We start from the raw sequence: 9,470 nt of genomic DNA on the forward strand, positions 1-9,470 counted from the left end.
AGAAACAATGTGGCTTTCCGCCACACCTGGCTCTGTGTAAACTAGTAACTATTTGTCATCTGGAGTACAGGAACAGAAGGGGGAAACTCATCTGTTAGTAATTGTAGCAGAGATTTTCAGTGATGCCCTTTCATATATAAGCTATGTGCCAAGGGCTGGGGTTTGCATGAATCATGTTGCAACCTGAAATATTGAGAAACAGTCAGTCATGGTCTCAAAACCTTGAGAGAAGTTTATGCTCTACTATGGGGATCTCCCAGGCTTCTGGGCTTTTCTGGTTGCCACATGGGGCCAGGAAGGAGTTCCCCCCCACCACCCTCCTTTTGCTACATGTGTCCGGGTTTTTTAAGTTTTGTTTTGTTTTTTGTTTTTGCTGAGATTGGGGATCTGGACTGGGCTGTGCTAATGCTCCTGCTGGGACTTAAAGCCACGGGTTCCTGGCTAAAGGGTCTTGCCCCTCTGCTCAGGGTCCGACCAACTGGCATATTTGGGGTCAGGAAGGAGTTTGCGCTCTGGTCAGGTTGGTAAAGACTGGGAGGGTTTGCCTTTCTCTGTAGTGGGGGCATGGTGCTCTGCACTGGCTGCTGTGGTCCCCCGGCTTTACCTGTGGCAGGTGAGAGCGCTAGGCCTTGCAGCTGTGGGGCAGGGTTGACGATGCAGTGTTCCTAACAGGTTATACAGGGATTTGTCTAGGATGGTTTGGATAGGGAAGATCCTGCCTCAAGCAGGGGGTTGAAATAGATAACCTCCAGAAGTTCCCTTCCAGCCCTGCTTCTCTGTGGTTCTATGAAAATCATGTGATTAAAAAAAAAAAGAGTTTCGTTTCTTTTCTTTGCCCTCTAGTTTTCTGAACCTGAGGTTGCATGTTTACAAGCTTCCCCCCACAGCCACAGGGGCTGGACTGTCATCTTCATTTTGAAAATAGATGCTGATTAGGCCCATGTGAGCTGGCAGCTATTCGATCCGACTTCGGATCCAGCCGCGTCGGATGCCAGGGACCCAATCCATAGCTCCAGATCAGTTACCTGCTTTGAACCAGCCAAAGCGGCTCCAAAGCTTTGGAGCCACCTCGGAGTTCCAGCCATAGGGTATAATGGGGAATCAATGAAATATCTATAATGTGAAATATCACATGAATGAAATATCACATACATGTGACATGAGTTTTGCTTTCAAGAATTTGGGGGGCAGTTTCCCCCCCCAAACTCTTGCATCGACCTGGCAGGCTTCATGTTCTCAGCAGAGGCTACCATCCCTGCACATTTCATCCAAATCAGACATAAAACAACAAAGTTATAGTTACTTCATTGATTCCCCATTATACCCTATGGCTGGATCTCCAAAGCCGCTCCGAAGCTTTTCTGAAGCGGTTCGGAAAGCCTAATGAAGCCAGTGCTTCAATCTGGACAAGCTGCTTCAGATGCCGAAGCATCCAAAGCTTCTCCGGCTCCGAAGCATGGTCCAAAGCCTCACACAGCCCTAACACTGATAAGATGCGGGCAAAATGATGCGACTAGGGCAAACATCAACTATTGTAAGACATGAAGTGAGACCAGGAGAGAAGTCATTAGCCCGGTTAGTCTGAAGTCAGGTAGAAGGCAGGTTCAGCAAGGCATAGGCTTTCATATGCAGCATCAGATGCACAAGAGGGGGATCTGTGGGGGCCATTCTTTTCCTCCTCTTGATATATTTTTTTCTGCTCGTGCAGCTGCTTAATTTGAACGTCTTGCCATTTACATCAGGTTTGGGGAGCTCGGCTGGGCCGGTGCGAACAGGCCAATCTGCTGCATGGGCAACATGAATTCCTTTCCTGCCTGGGCATTTTAGACATTAATCTCTGCAACTGCAGCCCCATTTGAGCACAGCTCTCAGAACAGAGCTGAGCGGCCCAGTTGCAATGGGGAACCATTTTGGAGTGGACTAAAAACAATGCAATGAACCGTCTTGCGGGCTGTCTTGGCAAGGAGGTCAAAGACTGACCGGGGCAAAAAGACCTTGTATACCCCTAGGCAGGCTCCCTCCACAGCTGGATGCATGCATGGGAAGCTGCCTGCAGCTGTCTGTTTTGTGCATTAGACCCTGCCTTCTGGTGACCAGCTCGGTAAGTCACAGCCCCAGGATACAAGACGGTCCCACATGACACTTCACAGAACACATTAGGTTTTCTATGACTTAACCTAGTGGGGTTATGCCAGGCATGCCACTCACCAGCCCCAAGTGCCACTCTGACCCCTTTCCCTTGCCCAATTTGCTGCTCTGCTTTCTGTTCCCTGCCCTATCTGCTGTGTGATGCCTATCCTGTCCCCAATCTGCTGCCTGCCACATGCAGAGGCTGCCCATGCTGGTTGTGGCACACATGCTGCAGGTTGGCCACCCCTGGCTTCATCCATTTTTAGATGTGAGAAGGTATATAATGATCCATATGGATAAATAGTTATAACCTTGGAGTCAGATCATGCTACTTCCAGGCTTCACATCTCCTGGGCTTTCTGTCCTATGGCTTCTGATTCTGCTGCATTGTGCTCGTCCCTAATCTTTGTGGTTTCAGAATTTAATACCAGAATGGGCAGATAGCCTGACACTGAGCCCAGCAACCTGAGTCAGACCAAAACAGTTCAGTCCTCAGGTGACTACCAGTGGTTGTGTGTCCCAAACAAAGAACAGGAGAGACCAAGATGCTACCAGTGCCCAAGGCATTGCCAGGAATCTGGTTAGCCAGGGTGTGCATATGGATCTATGACTCAGGCTGAAGAAAAAGTGCAAAAGCTCCCAAATTTCTCTGATATAACTAAGGAAAGCTGCTCTCCTGACTCCTGATCTGGGGATCAGTTTGACCCTGAGCATCTGAGCAACTCAGCAGCTGAGCACTGTGAAGAGATTCTCTACTAGCAGTGAGCCACTTATCTGGCATCCTGCCTCTAGCGATGGCCAAACCCTGATGCTTCATTGGAAATAAAAAAAAAATCTGGCCAATAGGGCATTAAAAAACTCCTTCCTGGCCTCTACTAAGTCACTGGGACTGGATGGCATTCATTCACCCAAGAGTCCTGCAGCAATCATAACATGGCAACCACAGGAGTGCAGAGAACCTGTCTCTGGATCACATGAGGAGCAAGTCAAAGCAAGATATGCGTCTAATGGAGACTCTTTATCTGTCTCATTAATGGCTGAGGCCAGAGGGAGAGTGTCTGTATCCAGATAGTGCCTTGGCAGATGTGAAGTCATGTTGTCTCATCGGGGACGCTGGCTTCCCGGTATTCAGCGGTAGAACAGCAGCACCGCAGACTCTGCCATCTCTTTGGACATGCTCCAGCTCTGATGGGTTGCATAGCCCGTCCAGTCGAAGGAAATCGCCACATGGCCTTGGGTTTGCTTCTGGGAAGAAACCTCCACTGCCTATGCAGTGCTGGGAGGAATCACAGAATCATAGAGCAGTTGGCCTGGAAGGGACCTCCATGGCCACTCAGTCCAACCCCTGCCTGAGGCAGGATCATCCCTATCTAAACCATCCCATACAAATCCACTGTCTAAACCCTTCATAAAACTACCATCATCCCTGACACAATACAAGACATCAAACCCGAACTGGCCACAGGTAAAGCTGGGGGACTGTGGTAGCCAACATCCTGCTGCTGTAAAATGCTGTTAAAGTACACTCCAGAGATCCCAGGCAGAGGCCGTGCCCCCTGCTAAAGAGGAAGGCAAATCCCCCCAGTCTGTACCAAACTGACTATGGGGGAAAATTCCCTCCTGACCCCAAATATGGCATCAGTCTGATCCTGAGTAAGGGGCAAGACCCTCTAGCCAGGAGCCTTCAGCTTGACGTCCAAGCAGGAAGACTGGCAGAGAAGAGAGGCAGCGCCACACAGGAGCACAGCAGGAGCCCATTAATTCTGACGTCCTGGCTCCAGGCTGCAGCAAGAGATAGCTTTTGTGGACTAACTTAACCAAGTGTGAGACTCTGAGGGCAGATTCCTATTTTACTAGCGAGGTGTGGAACCCCCACTTCCCTTCGAGCCTCTAAATAGCAGCTGTTTAGCTGCGTAAGTGGTGATTTTGGCACTCACACACAGACAGTGGTGCTACTGCCCCAGCAAGGTGGACACGTAAGTGTGAACTAAGCATGCCCAGGAGATTTATTCACTGGCTGAGGATGTATCTACGCAGCTATGCACAAGTCCCATTCTGGACACTGCTGGATTTAAGTAAAAATGTCCCCACTTGGCAGCCCATGGCTAGCAGGTGTTAGAGGAGGAGGCAGGTCTTCCTCTCCAGTAGCTCAGTGATTCTGCTGGGCTCTGGCCATGGGCTGGAGTGCTGAGCTGGCCAGAGCCTGGCCACGATGCCAACTCACACTTAGTTCGGAGCCAGTAGTGCCCAGCCAGATACTTGCATGCTCGGTGTTACAGCCGGTGACTTTCACCCCCGCACACAGGGCCATGGCCGCCTTCTCATGATTGAACACACGGAACTGGATGAAGCCAGAGATGAATTCATCTGATGAAGGAAAAAGGGAAGCCAGGGGGATTAATGCAATAGATAAATGGAGGCAGGAGAGAGGGACACATACCCCACTGAACTGGGAAGGAGTGGGGTTGATGAAACAGAGCTATAAGCCCTCCACAAAAAGTGTCTAGGCCAGTGGCTCTCAACCTTGTAGACTCAGTGCTCCCTATGTAAGTTTTCCCTATGGATTCCCTACATGTGGGTCCAGGTCACCACTGGGCACTGAGACTGAGGGGCTGATTTATGTCCTTCGTTATCCTTTCCTAAACTCCAGGCCTGGGACCCAAACGGACAAAGTCTGGGTACACCAGCTGGTAGGGATGAGGTGCTGGGATGCACACGTGGCAGGCACTGAGTGGGTTGGAGGGACCGGGGGGGAGGGGAACAGAACACGTGATGCAGCAAGGGGGAAAGTGAAGGAAATAACCTCCCCGCTCCAGCCTGTATCTGAGGGGGCAAACGAAGCCCTGCCACTGCCATGGCTGCTCCTGCAGGGACTCCTATGCTGAGGACCAAAGCCTCCCGGCCCTGCATCCCTGCCCCCCTCAACCAGTCCTGTGAGAGTGTAAGAAGCAGGGGGCTAGGCAGGCAGGGCTGAAATATTCATCTCTAACTCCACATGTTTGTCTGCCAACTGTGGCAGAGCACCCTGCTCAGAGTGGCCGATGCAGGGGCTGTTGGGGTGCAGCCGTGGGTGCCCTTTGTCTGCAGGACTGTGGGGCAGGTAGGAGGAAGAGCATGCAGCACTCCTTGCACAGGAGCTGGGGTGTTGCAGTATTTTTACAAGGATCTTGTGGCTCCCCAGGGTGCTTGGCACCATGGTCAAGGACCACTGCTTTAGATAGGATTACAGTCGTGGTTGTGGTGCTCACCACTGTGTCACACTTCAATGCTTAGTTCTGCTGCACTGCACCTTTCAGTTTCTGGGAGCTACTTTGCATTCAGTGACCAGCTAGTACCATATATTAAGTGGGGAACACACACATGCATGCAGATATGCACACACAACCCTCCGCACGTGGATGCACATGCTCCTGTACCCTGCTGTCCCCTGGGGATTTTTGCTTTGGTTTTTCTTGAGTTGGAGCTCTCTTTTCACCCAAAATATGGATCGTTCGCACTAGCAGGGGAGGCAGGACATGCCCAGGCGACAAACCGCAGCTCACCTCAGCTGTTGGCAAGTAGTAGGCAGCAGTTTTTTTGGCACTGCCGAAGTCATAAATGATAGGCATGGCCGGGCCACTGTTGACCTTGCAGCTGCCAGCACCGTATTTCACTGGGTATTTCTGGAAGACAAACACGTGACAGGAATCCAGCACCATGGCAGGCCAGCAAACCTGCGCGATGGCTGTGGTGGGGAAGGTGACCTCAGCGCACATTCACTAGGTGTCCCATCTCCTACAACAAACTTCTGGGCACAGCAGGGGCATTACAAACAAGAGCAAGTAAAGCTGACAAGTCCAGGTGTCCTTTGGCATGGACTCGTGGGGCCTGTGGCCACATTTCTGCTCAGTGCCTGCACAGCACTGAGCACAGCCAGGATAAGGCCCATGGCAGGGCTCCTAAACATTCCCATGAGGCACAGTATAAATCAGGAAGATCATCAAGTACCTGGCATCTTTACCTCTGTGTGCAAAAACATCCCTGTGAAGATGCCTGACCCCCAAACCAGGACTCAATGGTGCCCCAAGGGTGAGCCATCACCATAGCATTCAAACAGGCTGTGTTGATGCCAAAGGCTTTTGGTCCCTTTTTCAATCCCCTGTGCCCCCAAGAAGCACCATATGCAATACGTGGGTTGTCTCGCTACCCCAGGTCTCCCACCCACACGGACGCTGTTAGTCACCCAGCCCCTCTGTCACACGCTGCCTCCATAGCCCCCAGCCCAAGGCTGCCGGTACCTCGTAGAGCCGGAGCAGGTTCCCATCCTCGGATGACAGGAAGCCGTTCTCAGTGTGGTACCTCAGGATGGCCGAGTCCCTCCACTTTCTCAGCGGTGCCCTGTTGGGGACATGCCACATGGACAGGTCTCCAGCTTGAAGATCGTAATAGCTGGGGTTCTGGAAAGCAAGGGCTGAGCTGCATTGTTCGGCCGTGTCTGGGGTATGAGCATGGCCTGCTAGACTCTGAAGGCTCAAGTGCAGCTGTGGGGACAATCCTGCCGCAGCCTCGCTGGGGGGCTCCCAGCTGGGGGGGGGTGTTTCAGCAGACTCAGGTGGGGTATGATAAGCTCAGCACCCCTTGTTGCGACCTGTGGCTGCTGAGGTATAAATAAGCCCCAACGAATTGCTCCATGGCATCCCCCCAAGCTGCAGCTCAGCACAGTACGTGCTTAATTCTAACAGTCCCAATGTCGTCTGCTGAAGTGCTTGGCTGCATCCAGGCCTCCGGTGCTAGGTCCCTGCCTTGCCCCCCAGGCTGGAACGGGTAGGGGGCAGGCGCGGCAGGACTGAGCAGTCCTGACTTCTCTGTGCCAGAGGAGGCTGTCCGTTACCAGCACCACTTTCCTAAACCGGCTGCAGGTCTTGAGGGTGGGTCTTATCCTGTTACAGGGGAACTGAGGCAGTTTTGTGTGTCTCACATTATCCATCACTTCCATGCCTCCCGAAAGATATTTTTACCATTTCAAAATTGGACATTTTCATTTTCTCAACTCAGTAATGAAAAAAAGGCATCTGTGGCTGAGCCATCTAGTCCATCCGGACTGGGAAGGGCACAGAGTGGGGACAGACCAAGCAGAATGACACCCCATGCGTTGCCAGGCAAGAAGTGCCAGATAGCCACGATACTTTGGTTTGTCTTCCATGAAAAGTTGGGTTTCAAACAACAACCAGGTGTCACTGGGAAAATAACAGTTGGAACGAAACATCTCAGCAGGGCTGAGTAGCCAGCATGGAGTTAATGTTGTTTGGTGCTTCCTGGCCCCAGACTTTCACCAGAAGTGGGGCACGGTGATTTCATTTAAAACCCATGAGCAGCAGGGCTTCAGCAGGGAGCTGAGCATGGAGGCTGATGGGGATGAGAAGAGCTATTTAACAAGTCTCGCAGCACCAGGACATCGGTCCCCCTGCTTACCTGTGGCAGATTTGGATGCAATGTCTTGTTCTGTGTCGGGGTTGACCGTGCACTTTTACTAAGAGGTTAGACCATGTGTGTCAAACTCCTCTGGCTCTGCAGGACCAAGGCCATTGACCAGATAAATGGCATAGAGCCCCATGGGCCAGACTGAGCCCACTGACAGCTCTCCCCCAGCCCTGAATGCCCGATCTAGTGCCCACAGTATCTGCTCTGGCCAGTCTGGGACTGTGCCGCATATGGAGCCCACTTCATCTGCTCTGTGGTGGGTGCCACGTGTGCATGTGTCCTGGACTGACTGGAGCTGGCAGTATCTGCCCACAGCTCCCCATCCTGCATCCCAGATTCAGCGCCCGCTCTGGATGGTCCAGGCCTGCGCTGCCCATAGTACTGCTCCAGGACTGATGCTGCACAGGGCACCTGCCCTGGACTGGCTGCAGCAGGTGCCATGTGTGGCAGTGTGGGCACCACGGGTACTGGATCTAACATGTGGGGGGGCCCTGCACTGGCTCCATACAATGTGCAGTGCATGTCCAGGGCCCCATACATGGGGCTGGTCCCACGTATACCACATGTGGGCCAGGGCCAGCACAGGGAGTTGGACGTTGTGACTCCATGGGTCAGATCTTGGACACTCCTGGGTTAGACAATGGGATGCTTTGGACAGTGCTGATATTCCCTCAGGCAAGGGGTTGGACTAGAAGTGACCAGAGGTCCTTCCAGCCCCACTGCTCTGGGATTCAAAGATTGTCTATGATCTGAGGGAATGGCACAGATCGCAAGAGGCTGGGTTGAGGGAAGCCAGGAGCAGGAGAGGCCGCAGGGATGTGGGAGGACTAGGGGGTCTGAGCCCATGGGGGAAGCCTGGTCTTGTGATTCAGGCATGGGGCTGGGACCTGGCAGCTCAGCTTCTGTTCTGGCTTGTCTACACACTCCCTGTGCAAGTCACCTCAGCTCATCTGCCAAATGGGAAAAATGATCCACTGAGTTGTGAGACCGAGCTCTTCAGGCCCAGGCTGCCTCTCTCCCTGTCTGTGCAGTGCCTGGCGCACTGGGTCCCGACCTCAGGTGGGTACAGGAAACACCACTGTGACCCACAGAACGAAGAGGCCGAACAACGATGGAGCGTGCCATGGGGACGTAAAGGGGCCAGCGGGGAAGGAGAGCTTGGCACGCTGATTGCCAGTGCCCTTGAGGCAGGGGGCAGCAGGAGAGTGGGGAGGAGGTGACTGATGCCCCAGGGCAGGGCTCCCACCTGCTGGTGGAGCCCACGGTGGAGCCGAAGGTGTTGGCGTTGGCCCAGTTCCCATCCTCCACTGGGTACAGGGGGCTGCTCCCCTGTTGGCTGGACCAACGTCCCGTGGGCGTTGTTCTCGTGCACGCTGGTCACCAGGGTCCAGCCGCCGCTGTGCGTGGTCATGTTGCAGAAGGTCTGGTAGATCTCGCCATCCTCAGGTCTGTGGAGGTGCGGGGGGTGGGAAGAGGCATGGTTTAGGGCAGTTGGGCTGTGGGAAGGTGAAGGTCCCTCCAAGAGCCCGGGGACAGTGGCACGGGTGCCTGGGCCGTGGCCCTGGGGAGGGTCTGCAGCTGCAGGGACTCCGCAGGAGCCTGGGCAGATTGTGCCTCTACGTGAGGGCAGAGGGACAGCATGGAGACCTGTGACAGGCAGACAACTGAGCTAGTGCAGCTCTGGAAGGGGGGTGGATGCCTCCTGCTCACTCACCTTGTGCCCCGTCCTGCGAGGCTTTGATCTCCTGGCAGCTGCGGGGCCAGCTCTGCTGCCCTGGGGATGTCTGGCAGCAGCAGGACGTGTCCTCCAACATGTTCAGCAGGTTTTGGACAGCGAGCTTCAGCTGCAGTTCCCCCACTTGTGTCTGCAGGGTGATCAT

At 53.5% G+C, this 9,470-nt stretch overlaps 1 pseudogene; it reads right to left on the bottom strand.

The window, feature by feature from the left end:
* Positions 1 to 3,258: 3,258 nt before the first annotated feature.
* On the bottom strand, positions 3,259 to 9,470 carry LOC149861340 (intelectin-like protein; annotated as a pseudogene).

This window comes from Crocodylus siamensis, chromosome 6 (genome assembly GCF_052110815.1).
Source record: "Crocodylus siamensis isolate JL-2025a chromosome 6, ASM5211081v1, whole genome shotgun sequence".
NCBI lineage: Eukaryota > Metazoa > Chordata > Crocodylia > Crocodylidae > Crocodylus > Crocodylus siamensis.